The sequence below is a fragment of the Syngnathoides biaculeatus genome, chromosome 4 (genome assembly GCF_019802595.1).
Source record: "Syngnathoides biaculeatus isolate LvHL_M chromosome 4, ASM1980259v1, whole genome shotgun sequence".
Classification (NCBI taxonomy): domain Eukaryota; kingdom Metazoa; phylum Chordata; class Actinopteri; order Syngnathiformes; family Syngnathidae; genus Syngnathoides; species Syngnathoides biaculeatus.
The window spans coordinates 9,787,780-9,809,931 of NC_084643.1; the positions used below are offsets into that span (position 1 = coordinate 9,787,780).

At 43.4% G+C, this 22,152-nt stretch overlaps 1 long non-coding RNA gene across 5 annotated transcripts in view; it reads left to right on the forward strand.

Annotated features, from left to right (window-relative positions):
- The window catches only part of LOC133499430 (uncharacterized), a 240,582-nt gene that overhangs the window by 92,091 nt on the left and 126,339 nt on the right, over positions 1-22,152 (forward strand). For all 5 annotated transcript variants that reach the window (XR_009794654.1, XR_009794652.1, XR_009794653.1 and 2 more), the window contains 2 exons: positions 16,678-16,800; positions 17,169-17,283. This is a non-coding gene — a long non-coding RNA (uncharacterized LOC133499430). The remainder of the gene's footprint in view (positions 1-16,677; positions 16,801-17,168; positions 17,284-22,152) is intronic.

Consider the following 22,152-nt stretch of genomic DNA (forward strand, 5'->3'; position numbering starts at 1 on the left):
CTCGGAAGCTAAACGGCCGGGGGGAAGAGTTGCCATTTTCAAGCTATGATCGCCGAAAGCGCCACCGTGCGGAAGTAAAAGGCAAAACGCAGATTAGCATCCGCTAACGGCATCATCACTGATAGCTTTTGATAACCGGCACCGGTACACGTTCGAATGGAAGTCCAAGTTGTCGATGTGGTCACTACAGCTCAACTTATCGTGTGTCACCCTGAGAATAAATTTGGGACCGCACTCATGTGCACTTTGACCTCATGCAGGGACAGAGGTGCATTGTTGGAGTCCTGCCATCAATCCGTGCCTATTGCAACAACGTGTAGCGCACGCAGGCCAATTTCCCTTTGCTCTCATTCGACATTCAATGTGTTTCATGTTCATGTTGGCGTCTTTCATAGCTTCTTGGATGTTATAATTGATGAATGTTTGGGTAAATATTTTATGGCTGTTGTTCACGAGCCAAGAAGATCTGCATTGTGGAGGCTAATGAGGGTGCTGATGTAGAGAATACGGAATGGGGGATTTGACAAATGACTTTACCACGCCGTTGATGTTCTCATCTTGGCCACATGGGGGCAGTAGCTGTCAAGTAATATCAACGAGTACCGCCAGACCAAAAATGGAAGAAAAGGAAGTGTGACCAAAAAAAAAAACCAAAAAAAAAAAAAACCGCTTTGGAATGGTAGTTTTTAAGCAGGTGGGTAATTTGTGAGAATCAAGATGTTTCATTTTTGTCAATTGCCTTAATTGATATGCTGAGTAGTCCTTTTCTCCTTTTCCCCTGAAAGTGACTCCCCACCCGCCCGCCGTTGACGCTCTTCCTCAAAAGCTGAGCTTGGAAGTATTTCGGCGTGCAGGTCCGATAGCTCAGTCATATTTCATGGCTGCTACAGTTTGGAGGGGTGAAGACAAACATTTATGTACGGCAATTGTATCTTCGGGGCGTATGATGCGGGCCCGTCAGACCTTTGAACAAGCGGAGGGGGTGGGGTGGGACACAGCCCGATTCTTGAGCCCTCACCCCCCCCTGAATGTGTAATCTGCGCGTTCGCAGAGCCCAGAGGCGCGCGTACCCTCGCCAACAGGATGTTGCTGGCCTACAGTAATGCGAGGTGATGCTTCGGCGATGCCCCGATGGCTCGGTGACAGCCTGTCAATCAATCCAACTCATCCGCCTTCCCACCGCGCACCTGTAAATGAGCGTCTGTCCGTCTGCGGGGGCCGCGATAGGCTGATTGCCTCCGTCAGTCACGGTGTTAGGACCGTGCGGCTCGACGGGGAGGGGGTCGGGGTGGGGGTTGTTTTTGGCGCACCGGCCCGCGCACCTCCACAGTTGTGCTCTGCTGACGGCAGACGCCGCTGAGGACGGAGCTGCCCTCGCTGAACCGATGAGCAACGTCCGCACACAAACACTCGACAGCCATAAATGTGTGTTTGGATATAAACGATGTTGAATTTGGCAAAGGTTCTCGAGATTTCAAACCACACACCTCCATGAAAACATGCATGCAAGGTTAATTGAAGAGTCTAAATTGCAAAGTGTGAACGTGAATCACTTACAGGGCTGTCGGCAGACCACGAATGCTTAATATAATCACGAATAAACAATACATTTTCCCTTTTTATTTTTTTTGCGAAACAAAACTCATTTTTATTTCTTATTTATATATATATATATATATGTTTTTATTTTACAAAACAATCTTAGATTTTTTTGAACATCCGAGCTATACATTTGCATAATAGCAGCTGACAGCGATTAGATTTTGAGGCACAAAACTCAAGTTACAGGTATTTGGAGCTCAAAAAGATAATATTTGGCACGTTTAAATGTATTACATAGACTTAACAAGACCGAGGTATTATTATCAATTTATTGCAACTAAGCGCCCACTGCCAACGAGTTGTGTATTTTTCCACTTTCATATTTATTCTGGGGTGGCACGGTAGAGCAGCTGTAGAGCGTTGGCCTCACAGTTCTGAGGTCCCTTGTTCAATGCCGGCCCCACCTGCGTGCCCCGCCAGTTCAGGGTGTGCCCCGCCCGCCTCCTGCCCGTTGACAGCTGGGATAGGCTCCGGCACTGCCGAGACTTTTGTGAGGATAAGCGGCTAAGAAAATGGATGGATGTGATTGTGGGTGCGATTGTTGTCTGTCTCCGTGTGCCCTCCGATTGGCTGCCAACCAGTCCAGGGTGTGCCCCGCCTCCTGCCCGATGACAGCTGGGAGTGTCTCCAGCACTCCCCCGACCCTTGTGAGGATAAGTAGCTCACAAAATGGAAGGACGTATATTCACTCTGTGGGCCAGATTGTACCTACTAGCAGGCTGTTTTTTGGTCCCCAGGCCATATGTTTGACACAAATTCCAATTTATCCACCTAGCCAGGACTTAGGCGCCAAAAGTAGCACACTAAATGTTTCCATTTTTAATTTTACACAATACAATATATTAATGGCGGCACAGTGAATCAGCTGGTAAAGCGTTGGCCTCACAGTTCTGAGGTCCCGGGTTCAATCCCGGACCCACCTGTGTGGGGTTTGCATGTTCTCCCCGCGCCTGCGTGGGTTTTCTCCGGGTGGGCACTCCGGTTTCCTCCCACATCCCAAAAACGTGCAACATTAATTGGGCACTCTAAATTGCCCCTTGGTGCGATTGTGAGTGCGGCTGTTTGTCTCCATGTGCCCTGCGATTGGGTGGCGACCAGTTCAGGGTGTACCCCGGATCCTGCCCGTTGACGGCTGGGATAGGCTCCAGCACTCCCCATGCCCCTCGTGAGGATAAGCGGCTAAGAAGATAAATGGACAATATATTAACTCAGTGTACTAAATTAAGATTAAAACTTAATACTATGAGTTTTTGAGTGTGTACCTGAGGATCCACAGGGGGAAAAAGTCAATTCAGGAATAGCGAAGCACAGTTTTGCAGGGGGCATCACTGTAATACTCGTACATATGCAGAGAAATATTCTGGATCCGTTACATAAGTATACAACTGAATTTAATTGTGCACAACTCGATGAACAATATTTAGTTTTCCGTCTCATTAAATCTAATTACTGTTATGTTGCAATCTTCCCACGCAAATATTGACACATTTTCAAATACAATTTGTTCTGCTTTTATCATTTGTGTGGACTTAATAACGTCTGTGCGTCATGTACGGCGAGTCATGGCTGCCTGCAATTGTAACGCTACAATTATAGATCGTAAACACAAATGCCGCGCAACATGTAAGAAAATTAATCATTGCAGAATAAAGCCATTGCAAAATAATTATCTGCAAACAACATTGTTTTAATTATTGCAGAGGGTGCCGCCATTGTGCAAATTATTGCAAACGTGCTGTGTGCGTGTTTAAAAAGACCTGCTTCTGCTCCTTGTTTGTAATAATAGCGAAAACGACTATTTGGGATGTGGGATGACTCGTAGCTTTGCAGAAAATGAAAACATTTTTTTTTCTAGGTTGTGTTTAACTGTTTACTAAAACGCGATAAAAAACAGTATGTGCTTTTTTTTCTTCCTTTGGATCCGTTGCCGCTGTTACCATTTTCATCTTTGGTTCATCATCACTCGTAACCTCTTGCAAATTTGTCATCTTCACACAAAAATAATGTAAAACATACTTTGACAAATACAGACTAGACGGTTGAGAGATATCCGCTGACGGCGATACACTCAATCTCTTTCTTTCCTTCAGTTTCCGGATTTGTTTGACTTTGGATCATCATGTATACGCCTTCATGTCAAGTTTTTGACTGCCGCTCTGTCGGGTTCTGAGGATCCACTGTGCTTTCCTTTACTGAAACTTTATTTTGTCTGTTGATAGCAGCTGAGGGAGCCCTTCAGATTCGCTTAAAGGGGAAATTCACTGGTTTGCATTAACAATGTATCCAATAGGTCATGTAATATGGACTCTATTTTGACAATGTGATGTTAAATCCTTGCGAGCGAGCTGCGGGGCTCGGGGAGCGACCGCACGCCTCCCCCGACCCCCGCAGCTGAAGTATTCCTCCGTCTTCCCGATCAGCCGATGCTGCTATTTCTTCATCAGATGAGGATAAATCCGAGAAATCAGCGCCGGGCACCATGTAATCGAGCCTTTTGGTGCGGCACCTCATACTCCTCATCCGTCATGTGACTCACAAAAATGGCAGCGCCCCGGAAAATTCGGAATTGTCGATAAAAATATTCTCACAATTAAATGAGAGAGGATTTAACATCACATTGTCAAAATAGAGTACATATTACTTGACCTATTGGATACATTGTTAATGCAAACCAGCGGATTTCCCCTTGAAAAAAAAAGAAAACAACAATAACAAAAAAAAAAACAAAAACAAAAAAACAATAGCACCGCCATTGTTTTTACCTAAAATGATCTTCAAACTTTATTCTATTTGATTGCATCTTGCACCTTGTGGAGAAGCACCCATCATTTCGTTGTATGCAAAGCATATAATGACATTAAAGGCTTTTGATTTTGATTTGATTTGACTTTGAAGGTTAATTGAATTACTTTGAAATCCCTCCAAAAGATCGGCATAAAATCTAAAAAGATGGGCAGCTTCGTGAAGATATGCGCCTGCGGATGAAAGGCTCACGGGCGGCAGCCGAAGAACATTTGGACTCATTGACTTGCTTGCGTTCGACTCGAAAGTCCATCCTTCATCTGGATGAGTTGCCCTACTTATCCTCATAATTGAAACACAAATGAATACTAAGAGTGGCAGTCTCCTTTTCGAGAGAGCGTTTCCTTTGCTGCACCTTTTATGGTGGCATCCAGTCAACACTTTGCCCTTCTCTTTCGGATGCTTTCCTCTTCTTCTTCTTCTTCTTCTTCTTCTTCTTCTTCTTCTTCTTGTTCCTTTAGTTGCCGCTTGTTCTGAAGAGAGGCTAACTGCCACTTCAGAGACCAAAGGCATGAGGTAATCCGTGCAGGATTCGTCCGAGTCTTTTGTCCTTCGCCTTAAGACTTCCCACAGCACCATGTGGGAAAGTTGGACCACCGGCCGGCATTCATCTGCAAACACAGAGCCGCACATTCACGCTGACAGGTGAAGAGGCGCCTCTTTATGTTTTGCGAGGGGAAAACTTGCTCGAAAATATTTTGTCGTGGAGTACCCTTGAAGGAGCCCGCCGCTCGCCGCCGGTGCCAACAACGAGCCGAGCGAGCGATGAGAACTCACTTGGGCACCTTTTTTAGCTCGGCTGCGACAATAAAAGACCGACGCAAAAGGAACAATCTTTAATGAGAACTTGTAAATGTTGCCTGGCAGCAAGGCTGCCACGCTAAAACAAATTGCGCTCTTAGTATGCGAGAAAAGACGCCTTCCACCTGAATGCAGTCTTCTTTCCACATTTCCAAAACGCGAGTGTGTTTTGAATACATAATTGTACATTTGCTTATAGATTTGCCCGGGGACTTTCCCCCTTTGTTTTCCAGGTGCTGTACTTTATTGATGCGCAATGATGCTCAAGCCGCACAAAGCGTTTTATATTGCTGCTTTTTCATTCTCACACCCCAAACTCGTTATGTACAGACAAAAATTACATTTGTTCAAATCCCATTGGCTCTTTGCGGGAACTACTTTTTGTTCTTCTCGTGTTGTTTTTAAATCACGGCAGCATCTCACGTCTGGCTGACATCTTGTAGCTGTGTCTTATATCTGTTGCGTGACTTCTAAGGGGTGCTATTCATCTTCATCATAGATTTAAAAAAAAAAAAAAAAAAGCAAACTAGCATCTGGTCAGCAGGTCCGGCTGAGACAATCACTTTGGTCCGACGACGACTGCAACTCGAGAGGTGAGACCAGAACAGCACGGATGTGCTCGTGCAGATGATAATGACGAAATTGAAGACATTTTACCGACGATAGTATCTCGTACCTTCAACGTGATGACTGTTGCTAGGTAGAAAGAGAAGTATACGGTGGATCTTGTGTCGGATTAAGAAGATCATTACTTAATCTTCCCACAAGAACCGAAGCTACAGCATTTATTCACCTCTCCCTTTTGTATTGAAGTCAAGAACGGTGGGACGTTGCCCCGCTTTCCCGCAATCAGATATTGCCAGTACACGGTACGACGTTTCAAACGCTTATCAGACGGCAACAGTATTTTTTTCAAGAATTTCATTTCAAAATGTAAAAAACATGGTGCTTTTGTTTTGATTTGCACGTGTTGCACAGGAGGTGAGTGTTCGTTTGAGACGTGACGGCACGGGTGCGCGGGTAGCTGGCACCGTACCAGATAATACTGCCGGGCGACGAGTTCGTTGTGTTGCTTCGCCGGAAGGATTTTGGTCTCACGATGTAAGTGGTCCTCGTTAGCCAGGGCCAGGCAGACGGTGGTCTGGAGCTTATTCCAGGGCGATGGCTTGATACTATTACTCATTACTAATTCTCTTTACCATCATTTCAGATATACATACAGATGATCCCTTAAAGGGAAACTTTGTAGGGCATCCTATGTTTGAGACGGACTGAGGCGAGTTAGAACTACGGCTACTAGCATAGAGAAGGGACAAAGTCGCTGGGCTGTGACATTAACAACGTCAAATTTGCCTGTGATCATGTAAACTATGATGTAAACATTATGTTTGCCATATGAGATCACCCACCACTCACTGATCAAACTCAGCGATACTATCACTGATTACAGTTGGATGACTCCCATCCAGGACATCATGCTTTCCATGAAGCATAATCATGCTTTTCATTAAGCCGCACAAATTCTTTAACATTCTGCCCGTTTTATTTTCGAGCACCGACGCGATCCATCTGTGCTCTTCTGAACTCCGGTTAAGTCCCGTTCGATCGGCGTCACGTCTCTCGAGCTGGATCGCGGCCACTGGGCTGAGTCAGACCAAGTAAATGGGGGGGTGTCGAGACTCTGGCTCCATTGAGCGTCGCAAAAGATGAAAAGGAGCGAAGGACATGAGAGAAACCACAGAAATGTGCGACTTCCCTGGATGATGTTACAATGGCTGGCATCAGTCCAAGCTGTTAGTGTACAGCCAGGGTTGTTGTTTTATTTATTTATTTTATTTTATTAAAGCATCATGTCTACAATAAAGGTTTACCGGGAGATATTTCTCCTTCACTGAAAGAAAATGTTAGGTAAAGATTATGATTCCAAATAATTCTTCCAATCTGTTACGGATAATTGTCCCGTTGTCCTTTTTTCATTCAGAAAAATATGAATTTTAGTTGTAGCTGACGTAAAACATAACCAACAAGTCGAAATCTTTCAAATATCTACTTCAAAGCTATAGTTGATCACGCTTCATTGAAAAAACACATTATATGATAAGATATTTTACCATAAAAAATGGCCGATCGTCATATCGCTTTGCACTTTATTTGGAATTACTTTGTAGTGTGCAAGTTTTGTCTGATTTTCAACCTTTTAGGGAATATTTTATAATGTCAAAGTAATTATTAAATTGATTGATTCAAAGGATAGGATTGATACGGTCAAATCATCCCCACTCCAAAAAAAAAAAAATCTAATTAAAACAGCATATAAAGTTGAAAGTTGTTCAGAAAGTCACCTTTGGATGGGACATTGTTGTGTCATTTTCATGAATGAGACCTTGTGGGGGCGGCACGCTGGGTTGGCTTCACAGTTCTGAGGTCCCGGGTTCAATCCCGGACACACCTGTGTGGAGTTTGCCTGTTCTCCACGTGCCTGTGTGGGTTTTCTCCGGGCACTCCGGTTTCCTCCCACATCCCAAAAAACATGCAACATTAACTGGACACTCTAAATTCCCCCTAAGTGTGTTTGTGAGTGCAGTTGTTGACTATTTCAGTTGTTTATTGATGAACGGTACACAAACAAAATGGGCACACTCACGAAGGAGCTCCTGTCGACCAGAGGTCACATCTAGAAACTTCATACGTAGAGTCTTGGGGGGCAAGGGGAGGCCCCCCGAGTGCCTACTTCATGATGGAGATCTGCGATCTCCCAATCCAATTTCACGTCATCCCCCCCACCACTGAGCTCTGCTTGCAGTTGCCGGTAAACATTCCCTTCGACCTCTCGAACTGGACTCAGCAAATAGGTTTCTTGTTCCAGCCTCGTCACAGAATATCAGTGCACCACTTATGCGCTGCATTTAAAGGCAATGAGAGTAGCTGGTTCAATTGGACAGTATTGAAGTCAGCTGTGAACGTGCCCACACCAGCACTGACGTCCCACTTTTGAATGCGCTTTGTTACATTGAGCCACAAAAATACCAATGGCGAGTCTAACTTACGAGTTACGAAAATAGAACCTTATATATTTAAACAACAAAATGTTCAACCTAATGATGCAATTTTGCAAGTCCAGTATCTTAATGCTAATCTATTACACAAAGTGCCATAGATGGGCTAAGTGAAATTAGCATCAATGTTACGGTAATATAAGCATTCAAATGACTGTTACTTGAACACACACAGAGCAGTACTACATACAAACAGAGCTTACAACAATCCTCATGGGCATACATTTCTGTTCTTTCTGCTCTGCAGGGAAAAATTAATATTGTTTTTAAATTAGTAGACCGTAGTGAAGGGGGCGCAACTGCAAATACAGAGTTGCCTGTGCACTTCAAGAAGGCCCCCCAAAACACTATTGCTCAAATATTCACCATAAAGTGGACCTGGAAGCGATGAATCAAGATATAGCGGGGCTTCGCGGTAGTATTTGTCTTTTGAAAAGGATCGTCACTATACTTCAACCTGAAGTCAATCACTTGATGATCTTACGGCTGACCAAACATCTTCACTTTCAACGCGAACGAGAGCTCGTGCCTTCGATTAGTTCCCACGTCTCCGATGGGGACGGTGTTATCCTCTCGGCCGTCGCATCGGTTAATCCGTCGCCTTATCATCTTGTTTCAGCAAGAGCTCTGTCGCACTAAGTCCCCTTTCAAGGTCGCCTTAATGTCACTTTGAGGTCACAGCGCTCGGTGCGGCACCTCGGAGTGCCGGCTCGCTCAGTAGGGGCCCGGCGTCGCTCCCCTCAATCACAAGCGAATTTATGATCCGCAGAGGCACCGACTCTCATATGCTACGGAGCGCCTCCCTGCGTTTAGCCTGCTAATCCCCACAGGAGATGGGGGGCAGCGGACCATAGTAATATGGATGGAGAGAAGCTGCAGATGGCAGGAATCAGAAGTTGGGAGAAGGCGGGCCTACCAAATCAGCGACAGTCGGGATGAGAAACTCGTAGTCGCAGCACTTTCCCTGAAGTGTCTGCTATCAGATAAGCTGAGAGATTTAGTTAAGACTTCATATTTAGAGCGCGGCTTAAGATGTGAGACGACGTCTTAACTGTGCCGATGCCAATGTCACATTGTGCCTGCCACGCTCCATTTGTCAAATCGGATATTATCGGAGTTTTTAAAGCTGTAATTCTGCATGCCTTGGTTGAATTACCCGCGACCACACGCGGCGACAACAATAATTCGACCACTCGTCTCCGTGCAGTTGATTCATGTCATGTCAAACGTGCCCCTGACGACATCTCTAATAATTATCATCAATATTCCATTGGAGGGAAAACGCCATTAGCCGCGGTGTTTCTCCACCCATCCACCGACGTAGACAGAGAAGTGCGTGCAAAAAAAAAAAAAACAAAACAAAAAAACGGCGTCACTTTGCGTGATTGCCGAGCGGCATGAGCACATTCAAGTTGGGCCAAAATGTCCTTGCGAGAATTTCGATTCCACTTTCCTCGCCATTATGCTCCTCATGATCATTAACAACAATGGATGTCGTCTGTCATAACGAGGCTTCAGAGAGACACATCAAGCGCAGATCTGATCGTCCTCCACATGTCACTTAGTAATAATGCTGCCCACCCACAGACACATCATCATCATCATCATCATCATCAGCCTAGTGAATATGGCTCTTCCCCCGGCTCTGGATTCTAAACATTTTTGTGATTCATCATATTCTGCGGCGCAACAATGAGATGCACAGATAATCCTCTGAAGCTGAAAGAGTAGAGCGATTATGGCACCAAAAGGTTGGTTACAAATATGATCTGGCAATGAAACAACACATTTGTCAGAGAATCTAAAAATCTGTTACTGTGATGCAATCTTATTCTTGAACTACCTAAAATGTCATGATTGTCATTAAAAAAAAAAAAAAACACACACACAATACTGTATGTACAATAGAATATACTATAATTATTTCCATAGAAAGCCTAAAGGGTTTTCATAATACCAGTAATGATAATACTAAAAATCATCATCATCACCGTCACCGGGATTGGTTTTATGTGCCCGTACTATGCAATTAGGCGAAATGTCACTGGGGGGGAAAAAAAAGAGAGCGCAGCAAATGTCATTTGTAGTGTTTGTGTGTTCCACACACGACAGTCTCCAAAGCAAAAATCCTCCATCTTGAGACAAACTCTCTCATTGTCTAACGCTACAGATTTTTGAAAACGTTTTCACTGGCACAATATATTTTTCCCCCCACCCTCTCCACCTTCACCTGAGTTACTGTGGATAGTTTGTTTCAAGGGAACTATACAGATGGATCCAGTGGAATACACGTAAACCATGAAGGATACCAAAATAGTCAGTTTAGGATTTGGTAATTCACCACACTTTCAGCCAATTGATTCATTTGCACGTCACGATAGATGAGACACATTTAGAATGTTCATGACGAAAACACTGACTTATCGTAATTCCCGACCTACAGAGCGCACCTGGTTATAAGCCTCACCCAGTACATTTGTAAAGGAAATACCATTTTGTACATACATAACGCCACAGCCGTGTAAAAGCCGCAAGTGCCCACATTGAAACACGAGATATTTACAAAGAAAGACGCTATAGTGAGAGTTGAACGCTAACGCCGCACTGCTAGCGCTAATGCCACCGCCCTAACAGGGCCGATTAAAAATAACATACTGGTAAAAATCACTGAGACACAACAGTAACACGCTAGCGCAGCCCTAACAGGGCCGGACCGGTAAAAGTCACCTCCTCGGCACATATATTCCACCGGTCTCACTCTTACATTTTCCGCTCGAGTGCCCCCTTGTGGCCGTTAGAAGAAAATGCACAAATTAGTCACATCCCCACATAAGGTGCAGGGTTTAAAGCGTGTGTGTGTGTGGGGGGTGGGTCGGGGGGGTGGGGGGAGTCGCGGCTTATAGGCCGGAAATTACGGTATATGAGGCTACCTGAATATGAGTGTTTGTCAGGTTTAAAGGTGCAGAAAAAAGGTGTTTTTATGAAATTAGCCTTGAACAAAACTAGTGACTTGTACGGTTTGACAGGAGGGTGTGATGGAGCGAGTGAGGGAGTTCTCGGGGCACATAAGCATATGGATCTTTTTCTGTGTGCGGGGTGGGGGGTGTTCTTTTTTTGCCAAGGTTCCTGTTCCTTCTGGATAACATGTAATTAATCACCGCTACACACACACACACACAAAGATGAGAACAAGTCCAAATGTGGTTAGCCGAACATAACTAATACATCATATTTACAGGCTTTTGCCATCTGGCTGTAAGGTGTTGCGATGTATCACGAACATCACACTAACAACACTCCCGTGTGCGAAGCCTCCACGATGGGGAAGCGTAACATGGAATAAAAGTCAAGGGTTTGCTAGGAGCTTCCCGGCATGAATGCGTCTGCAGACCTTGGCCAAGGGGAGCGCTCGCACGAAATAACGTTGTGTCTCACTCTCTAATAAAACAAAACAGTAAATTATTTACAACGAGCCACTGAGTGCGCATCCACCTCATTTGCATTCCCGTCGCCATGGGGATGGATGTGACATTGTGCTGAATGATGAATGAAGGCGATTTTAAAAAGAGCTTCTTATGAAAGGAAGGACAGATTGTTATATACACATTTTTTTTATGCGAGCAGCAAGATAATCAAAACCAATGAATGCGACTGTTTTGGTCGATAAGAAGGTGTTTATGTAAATGGTAAAAAATAATGAAAAAATCAAAGATGACAATTCACCGAAAGCCGGCATTACTTATTTTATCAGACAGGTATGACATTGAAAGAGCATATCATAAATCATGCAGCTATAACTTAATTCATGTAACATGCTTGACTAAATCTTTTTTGCGTGTTATCGTATTTTTAAAGTCAATGTTTTTTCTTCCTAAAAAGCGAACGTGGCGTACAAACATATTTCAAATGAAGTATTTTGTTTTAAATTGTTTGCGATAATATCGGGCCTAAATGTTACCGGTTTGATGTGTTTTTTTTTTTTTTTTTTGGGAATGTACAATTACAACTCAAAAATGTAAACTTATTTGTCGAGCAGAAACTTTAATTTGACATCAGTTGTGAATCGCCTTAGCTACGTTAGCCCACCACCTCTGAAAGGCAGCACTTGCTTCTTTTCAACTTTTGTTGCTAACGGCAAGTAAATAACCAGGCCGAGAAAGAAGTACTGTATTCGCACGGCGACGGCAAATCGGGCGGTGCGAACCTGCGTTTGCGTCCGTCGTCCATGTTTTCCTGGCTGTGTTTTTAAGCACCATTGCTACTGTTAACCACTTACGCTGGGCCCAAGTTGACTGGTTTGCTGTCCCTGAGTTTTTCAGAACCATTGCTATGGTTAGCCAGTCACACTCGCCGTATTTTGATTGGCTAGCACATAGTTAGCTGCGATTGAGGCCAATGTTAGTCAATGTTTTTTGATGTCTTTGCTCATGTTAGCCACTTGTGGCAACCGCAGGTTGTCGTTATCTGTGACTGAGTTTTTTTTTCTTGTTTTGTCACTGCCAATGCTAAAGTTAGCCATTAAGTTTTGCATACTGTTTCGGTAATATGACCAAAACCTTTGCGAATTGATAATGGCTGATTCTGTTTTCGACCAGTAATTAAATAAAACCAACCTGTATTGTTACATTTGATATTTGAGTGGCCACACCGAGATAAACAAAAAGAGGAACATATATTTAAGAAAAAATGCATGCCAACATACACAGGGACCATCACAAGAGTACAAATGTCTTGTGTCACAATCAAGGTCAGCGTTCGTCTCAAAAAATAAATTGCCCCTGTAAGCTTTCCCGGCAGATGGCGGCCATCTTGGGCTTATCTGTGCGCGGTGTTGTTTTTCCAGTCAAGTTGCGCCGCACACCGCCTCAGTGACTCAACACAGGTGGAACGGCCGAATTACAGTCTGAGCGTTGGACATTAACCTGCTCCATCTGGGCTGAAATTGTCATTACTGATGACACCCAATGTAATTGCTAATTTTACGCTCCGGCAGACACATTTTCCACACGTCTTCTCCTCATTCAACTCTTCTTTTTGTGTATAGCAGGCCGGGCTTAAGTTATTCAGCCCTCTATTCTATCTTTCTTAAGAGGCGGCAGAGAAAACATAACATTTTTCAAGAATACCAAGACCAACCAACTGCTGCACGCACAAACTACAAGTACAGTTAAAGAATCAAATCAAAAGTTTACACAAGAAACATGTAGACTACAACTCGAGGGACCCTGAATGCAGCCATTGCAAACTCAACCAAGAACAAACATAACGATTGAGACAACTCTCGTCCATTTTTTCCTTGTCTCTCTTTCCAAATCTGAACTGTTTTCTATGGACTGAGCAAAAGTGGAGTGTGCTAAAGTTGTGAAAAAAAAATCACCTGCCATGTCTGTCAATCCGTTCATTATTCTTTTTCAAAACAGCAAAGAACTGTAGCCTTTACTATCTTGGGGGAAAAAAAAGCAGATTACACCCTGGAATGGTCCTCACAAGTGACATTCACGCTTTCATTGGCGCAGAAAGTAAACCACTAAATAGCAATGACTCCAATTTGTTAAAATGAACCAAAAAAAAAAAAAAATCTTCAATCTATTACTGCCTAAATTTGATCTTGAGAATTGCTATGTGAGGTTTCTGCAGGTACATGCATGTTATATTCATAAGTGAGAATGTGAGTGTGAATGGCTGTTTATCTATAAGCGTCCTGTCATTGACTGGCGACCAATCTAATGTTTACGACACTTCTTGCCCGGACAGATCAGATCACCTAATTCAATTCAAACGTTTGTTCGAATCTTGTTAGATCATTGAGAGAAGGCCTTCATTTTCAGTGATTTTGAAAGGACTTAAGACAAAAACAAAACAACAGAGAAGTGGAGCAGAACTGGAGGCGGCAGAAATGAAGATGTTGAGGGTGGATAGGATTAGAAATGAGCTCATTAGAGCGACAGCCAAAGTTGGATGTTTTGGAGATGGGGTTCGAGAGACGAGACTTCGATGGTTTGGACATATTCAGAGGCGAGAGAGTATACTCATATTGGTAGAAGGGTGCTGAGGATGGAGCTGCCAGGCAAAAGAGCGAGAGAGAGGAAGACCAAAGAAACGGTTGATGGATTTTGTGAGGGTTGACATGAGGACAGTGGATGTTAAAGAGGAAGATGCATGAGAAAAAGATGACACGCTGTGGCGACCCCTAAAGGGACAAGCCGAAAGGAAAAGAAGAAGAAGAGTATAGTGTCACGGCCATGCGACATGGGGTAGGACGCAAATGCAGGATTTAGAGGCAGTGACATGGTGTTGGGGGAGTAGTAATAATCTATAATCCAACCTGTAAAATATGTCCTCCACACGTTTTGGGAGTACCAAGATGGTAGCCAAATGGCTTCAACCAATCGACACCGCTAGATATGTATGCGCTCGCCAGTCTTTTTTTTTTTTGTTTTTTAGATCAGTGGTTGTTGTTCTTCTTGTTGAAAAAGTGCACGGTAGCAATTGTGTTGAATTTGCCTGTGAGTATCCCACCATCCTGCAGCAGATCAACTGAAAGCAATTTGAACAGATTCAGTCCCATTGCGGGGAACTTTGAGCAGTAAACAGTCACTTGAAAGTGCTGAGTGGTTATTAAGAAACCCGTTTAATAAAGTGCGGATGGAAAGTGACATGCTGCCTTTTAAGACTTTGTCAATGAAAATGAGCCAGCGCATATCTTGTGGTGGAGCTAAAAGTGGCCTTTTCGCCTTCTAATAAAATGAAGACGAGCACCATATGCTGCACTTGCTGGTCGACCTCCATATTAGCTTTAGAATAAGAATTTTCAAAAGGAACTCATGTAAACGGGAATAAATCAGTGCCACGTTAACCTAGACAAGAAAAGTTGACCTATGCATATGCAACTCTCTTCTTGTATCATTACCGATATCGATTTATTGTTCTTTTCGCTATATTATACTCAACAACCGGGACAGAAACATCCTTTCCTCTTGTTATCTTACAACAGGTTAAATTTAACTTCCCCTTCAATAGTCGTCACATTTGACTTCAAGGGCATACAAATGTATATTTACCCAAAAAAGTCTGTGACCATTGGAACTTTTAATGAGCAATCCATCCATTTCCTTTGCCGCTTACCCTCACAAGGGTCACGGAGAGTGCTGGAGCCTATCCCAGCTGTCAACGGGCAGGAGGCAGGGTACACCCTCAACTGGTTGTCGGCCAATCGCAGGGCATAATCGAGACAAACAGCCGCACTCACAATCACACCTTAGGGCAATTTAGAGTGTTCAATTCATGTTGCATGTTTTTGGGATGTAGGAGGAAACCCACGCAGGCACGGGTAGAACATGCAAACTCCACACAGGCGGGTCCGGGATTGAACTCGGGACCTCACAACTGTGAGGCCAACGCTTACCACCTGACCCACCATGGCGCCAACTTTTAAGTAAATTCAATTCAATAAATTGATAAAGAGGGCTAATATGATGACCGAAATTTATGTCCAGTTGTGAATGCTAACCTACGCTAATATAATGGTGTGTAGTCACAAGTGAAAAAACAAGCCTAGACCATGAATGTAAAGTCATTCTGTTGGTAACTGAGCGTCCCATCTCGGGCCCCGTGCTGAAGCATTTTTAACCTCAAAATTGTTGGGTGTCGAGACCCGTGTAAACCGAGGACCACCGAAACTTTATTCGTACGACGCACTCCCCGAGGCCCTTAATCAAACATAAGAGGGTGACATTCTCAAATAAGATGGATATGGATTTTGCCATTGCGGAGTCACCCATAATTGTACAAGGCCTAATTGTTTCACCTAATCTTGTATCCGATTCCGAGCGGATTGCCGTATCGCTTCTCGGTGTGTGACACCGTGACATTAAACTCATCATTATCACATTGCACTGTGAAAGGTTAGTGCGCTCTGCCAAATTAAAAGAGAACGTGCATGTCGCTTCGGAGTACAAATGGGCGGACGGAACCCGGGCGCATGGGGAAGAGGAAAAAGGGGGATAAATATCCATCCATCCATCCATCCATCCATCCATTTTCTTTACCGCTTATCCTCACGAGGGCCGCTGGAGCCAATCCCAACTGTCAACGTGCCGTGTGATTATTTTTTGTACAGCAGTTCTTCATAAAATGGAGTAACAGCAATAAAGCCCCTGATAAATGTGAAAGTGCTAAACAACTGTTCAATATGATCGAATACACCCAGACATTCTAAAAGTACAATTTCCATTTGTTTGATTTTGGGTGCGACTGAAACTCATTTCAACCAATCTTTCTCTTCCAACTGACTTTGAGCAAGAGCGAAGGTGCACCCAGGAATGTTCGCCAGCCAGTCACAGAACTCGACCGCGCACTCACATCCACACCTGTGTACAATTTAGAGTCGTCAATGTGTCGAATATTCATGTTTTAGGCATGGTGGAGGTACCGAGAGAAAAGCTACTCAAAGGCGGGGTGCACCATCCAAACTCCACACAGGGATTCGATCCGAGACTTCTTTGCGGTGAGGCGGTGCCAACCACTACTCCGTTGCTTGGTGAGTAGTAGCCCACATTTGAAGATTTAATAAACGTCTTTTTCCAAGTATGACCTCTCTGCTTTAGTGAGCAGTTTCATTACGCAGGATAGCTCATTTTTACATTTTATTGAAATATGATTTACAACATTGCCTGGAACGGATTACGTCTATTACCGTCTTATGAAGGGCCGGCCGCTGTCGTCGTGGTTACTGTGATGCTGATGATGAACTGCTCTGTCCGAGCGGTGACGGACGGGTTGCTGAGTCAAGACGAAGGAGACATAAATAAAGATTTAGAAAAAATTATATGAATCTTCTTGGGGAAAGGAGGGGAGACAGAAAAAAAAAAAGAAGAGTAAAAATAATCTCTTTTGTTGCTGGACCAGGGGGAGCAAAGGTCGCGATTTGGACTTGGCATCGGCCGCATGCACATCTGTATTTGCACCGAGGGTCAGCCGTGCTCACCGGGGGTTGGGGGGGGACGCCGTGATCAAGGATGAGGTGAGCGAACTGCCCTTGAACGAGACATCACGTGACCACGCAGAAGAGATAACTGCGTTGCGCTACGAACAACAGCAATGTTTACTTGAGCAGATAAAAAAAAAAAAAAAAAAAAAGAAGAAGAAGAAGCATACATGTTTGATTAAGGGAGCAAATTCAATTTAGATACGGGAAGAGAACCCGTCATCCGCTTTAAGATGGACAACAAGGTTAACGAAAAAGCTTTTTAGATTATATTGTTTGTCTGCGGGCTATACTACTTTATACTGATTTTAATCATATGGAAAACATCTTTTCATTGCTTTTATAAAATTAGTTGAGGAAATTGAGGGCCTATCACGCAAATGGCTCAATGGTGCCAAATTGAGAAAGTGTCTTAATTATGCTTTTTGGAGATTTAGCAATTTAGCTACTGCGCTGTGTCAATCAGTGTCATCCATTGACGTTACACGGCTCATTAAATGGTTCAGATGACATTCCCATCAGAACATTTTGAAGAAAAATTTTGTGTACCGAAAATGTCATCAAACAAAAAACCCACAATGATATCTTTGTCTGTTTTTCTTGGTGTAAAACTGAATTATTGCTTGCAGAATATCTTTGGCAATGCATGTTGAAAGCTGAATGATGCTCCCAAACAGTTTTAGGATTAATTTTATGTTATTTCCTATAATTAAAATACAGTATTAGCTTTTTGTGCACTGTATTTTCTGTGCTTTCATCCTGGATCAGGCTGTGCCAATGTGGAATTTTAGCATTACACACCATCTCATCCTGTACTTTCTACTTTGGCTTCAGACCGGACCTTTTTTTTACTCAAAAAAGAGAAAATCTCGTTCCGTTTCACCACTTTTTCTTCTATTATCCACATACTCCGGTGTTTGTAATTATGAGTGTACCCCTTTAAAATAGAGGGGGGCAGTGTCAGGTAAACTAGGAAGTACTGCTGTGTTTAAAAAAAAACAAAAAACAAAAAGACACCAGGCTGTAGCTCACTGTGCTGGATCTGTTTTCCTCTGCGCTGAGAGTGTGCGACAAGTGCGCAAATGCGCAGTTGCGCAGCTTAGATGGAACATTGCTTGACAGCTCACCTGGGCCAAGATGATGTCCTGAAAACAGTATGAGCCTGATTTACGAAAGGTTTGCATTTCTCCAAAAAGAAACAAATATGGAAGCTGATCTAGTGACCGGGACCGACCACAGTTGCCTCAGCTAAATTACCACGCTGTTAATTTTGTGTGTTGTGACTGGATTATATGAAAATTGATCAATTTAGCACGCGCAACTGCGCTGGCTCATATTATTGACTGAACAACAGATGAGAAGCTGAGCGTAGGCTAAATCAAAGGCAATGGGAATAATTTTTCCGCTCGTGTAGAACTTTTAACGTGTCCACAAAAATAATCGCGCCGCATCATGAATTCTGCAAGCCAGTTTTCAAACGTTAAGGACTGACTTGGAGCCAGTCACAGTGCGGAGTCATGCCATATCAACGAGGACAGAACCTCTTTCAGCCCTGCGTGTCCGTGCATCTGGATCATTTCTGTGCTCTCCCCAAGTTTTAAATGCGGTGTTAAATCTATTTGCCACACACCTGCGGCGCGTTCAACCAAACAAAGCGAGGCTTTTATTGCATAGTATGGAAAAAGAAAAGGAACGGCGCATGTACTAAAGCATACCACGTCTTTGTCAAGCACGGGAGAGGCACGGACGGGTCTTGCATGGCTGGAACAGGAACCAGCTGATTCTTTATGATGTTTTTACTCCTCTACTTTAGATGTGCATATGTTTTATTTGCATAGCTTTATTTATACTTTTTTTCCCCCCATTATAACGACTAGGCGGAAAGGTAGTTAGAGCGTCTGCCTTCCAGTTCTGAGGACCAGGGGTTCAAATTCGCATGTTCTCTCCTGGACACTCCGGTTTCCTTCCAAATCCCCAAAACATAATTAATTGGAGACTTTTAATGCCCTGTAGTTGTGAATGTGAGTGCGACTGGTTGTATGTTCTTATGTGCCCTGCAGATCGGCTGGCAGCCAGTTCAGGGTGTAGCCCGCCTCTTGCCTGGAGGTAGCTGCTATTGGCTCCAAGCACTGCCGCGACCCTTGCGGGGATAAGCGGCTAAGACAACGAATGAATGGCTGAATTATGACGACTAATAACACGGGTTTTTAGAAATTTTGTTTCTTACACCCTGACATTATAATGTCATGTGTAATTAACAATACTACCTTTGCCCCTTATGAATATTTTAACTACCTAGCGGCTAATGCTCATAACTTTCCCTATTTTCGCCCAAATATGTTGTGATATTCATTCTTTTTCAACCTTTTTACTTTGAATATGGCTATTGGTGTCTCAAAAAAAAAAAAAACAAAAACCAACCAACAACTCCTGGAAGTTCTTAAAACGTAACATTCTTGCCCGTCCAGATGCACACCCGACGAAATGTCTGCACGTGCAAGTGCTCGCAAGATGCATCCTTTCGCTTTTAATCACCAACACGGTACTGATTGGACAGAGGTGATCGACTGAGGTGATTAACACGAGGAGAAGAGCTGAAATGGCAACGGCTAATGAGGCACTCTGGGACTAAAAGGTTCAGCGCTTGCGACTTCGCTGAACAACAGAACAACTCAAAGATGTGGACATTCGGGTTTTTTTTAGATATGGAATGAAAAACGCTTAGGTAGGCCAGATGCTGACAAATGTACAGTACAGTCATCTGTCTTACTCTTTGTGTTGATTAACCCAAAAGAGATTTTAAGATTTGAAGTTAAATTTACAAAATATCCATCGATCAATCCATTTTCTTAGACGCTTATCCTCACAAGGGTCGCGGGGAGCGCAGGAGCCTATCCCAGCTGTCAACGGGCAGGAGGCTGGGCACACCCTGAGCACATAGAGACAAACAGCCGCACTCACCATCACACCTCGGGGCAATTTAGAGATGTCCAATTAATGTTGCATGTTTTTGGGATGTGGGAGGAAACCGGAGTGGCCACCCGGAGGAAACCCACGCAGGCACGGGGAGAACATGCAAATTCCACACAGGCGAGGATTGAACCCGGGTCCTCAGAACTGAGATTTTGTAGCTGCTCCACCGTGCCGCCCTATACTTCAATCGTGAAACAAAGTCATCTTTTGTTCTGAAAGGTGAACATCTCAGGAATTAGTTTCTCAAGTGTTTTTTTTTTCAAGGCCACCACAAAATCGTAGCAGTGATGGTAAGGAGGAAAACTGTGATGATAACCGTGGAACCTGAAGTAGAACTGAAGATAGGGTTAGGGCCTGGATTCTCAGTACAATATGAGCAATTCAACTGATTAAATATAAACTACATACACACGTTTGTTTTATGAGCATATTGTCTACTAATTTTAATATATATGTATATTTTTTTAACAGTACAGTGAACTCCTGGCTATTCATGTTCACAAATGCAACTATTTGTGTTTATTTTATTTTATCTTTGGCACTCTTTCTATAATACTGAAGATGCCGGAAAATCTAATAAAACTAAGAACGTAGTAATTGCGTACAGTGAAGTATGTTCAAGTGATGCATCTCGGCTGACCGACTAACATCTTTAAGTTTAATTGTTAGTGGAAGCTATGGAAAGTTAAGTGTTTCTTTCTACGTGTACTCTTCTGATGCTTTTTTTTTTTTTTTTTTTTTAAATCAAATCATCTTTGAGTGATGTTTTTGTAAGGGAAATGTTGTAGTGCTTAAGGGTTTTGGTAGATAAACTATTAATATAGGCAATTGTGAATTTTTGCTTTGTCAGGGTAGACGTTAATAATTGCTTGTGTTTTATTGCCAAACAACCGCAGAGCTCACAATGTTTTCTTTTGCCGCCTGCCAAGAACCACGAGCGCGTCAATAGCTATAAAAACGCCACTACTCGACGCTGATATGCAAACGTCCTCCCGTTTCTTACTATTTTGTGCTTGTCAGGCCTTTTCAAAGAGGGGGAGTGGTTTTACTTTATTTTATTTTCATTTTATCGTGCTTAACTCTCATTAATACTTGTATGACAGTTTCAAATGTTCAAACGGATTGAAAACAGTGTCTGTATGGTTAATCAAGGTTTTATGGTGGCCACGGTCTGAGCCTGGAACAATTGAATTCCTTCTACATTATTTCCTGCGGGAACATTTGTTCAGAAATGAAAACAACTTGGAAAGTCGCCAGCGTGACGGATCGTGTAGGACAACTGGAGGTTCTGCCGTAAATCCAATTTGTGTTCCCAATCTCCAGACGTGCGACAGGTAGAGACAGGTGATGTAACGCTCATGTAGATATTTGACATTTTTTCGTTTTTCCAGATTTCCTTTATTTTTTTTCCGAGACCATCTTCCCGTTTATTCCCCAAGGATAAAAATGCGAGAGGGGGCCGGGGGGGCGGGGGGGGGGGGTTCCTATTTGAATAGGGCTGACATGTAGCCTTGAGGGAGGCTGAGGCACTGAATGACTCTGGCAGATGTGTTCAGTCTTTTTTGTGTGCAGTCCAAAGTGGCATACAGTACATTTGGAGAGTTGCAGCAAAAAGAATGGGAGTAGTTAATGCGTATATTTTCGAAAAAAAATTCTTGATGAACACCTGAAGTCATCAAAAGCAGGTTACTGTACTCCACATGGGCGCTTCTAAAAGATTTACACACTGAATTAATTCCCGGTCTAAACACGATGTTATGTACAGATGGAGACCGAAGCCTATAGACTGACGACTCGCTTTGCCATAAATAGTCTCTGTTCGAAAACCTCATAAAGTATTTGAAACGGCAGCTGCTCGGGGAGAAACTTCATCGTGAGACGTGGAGAAGTCGCACTTGATTGTATTTACGTCAACACGGGGACAGATGGGAA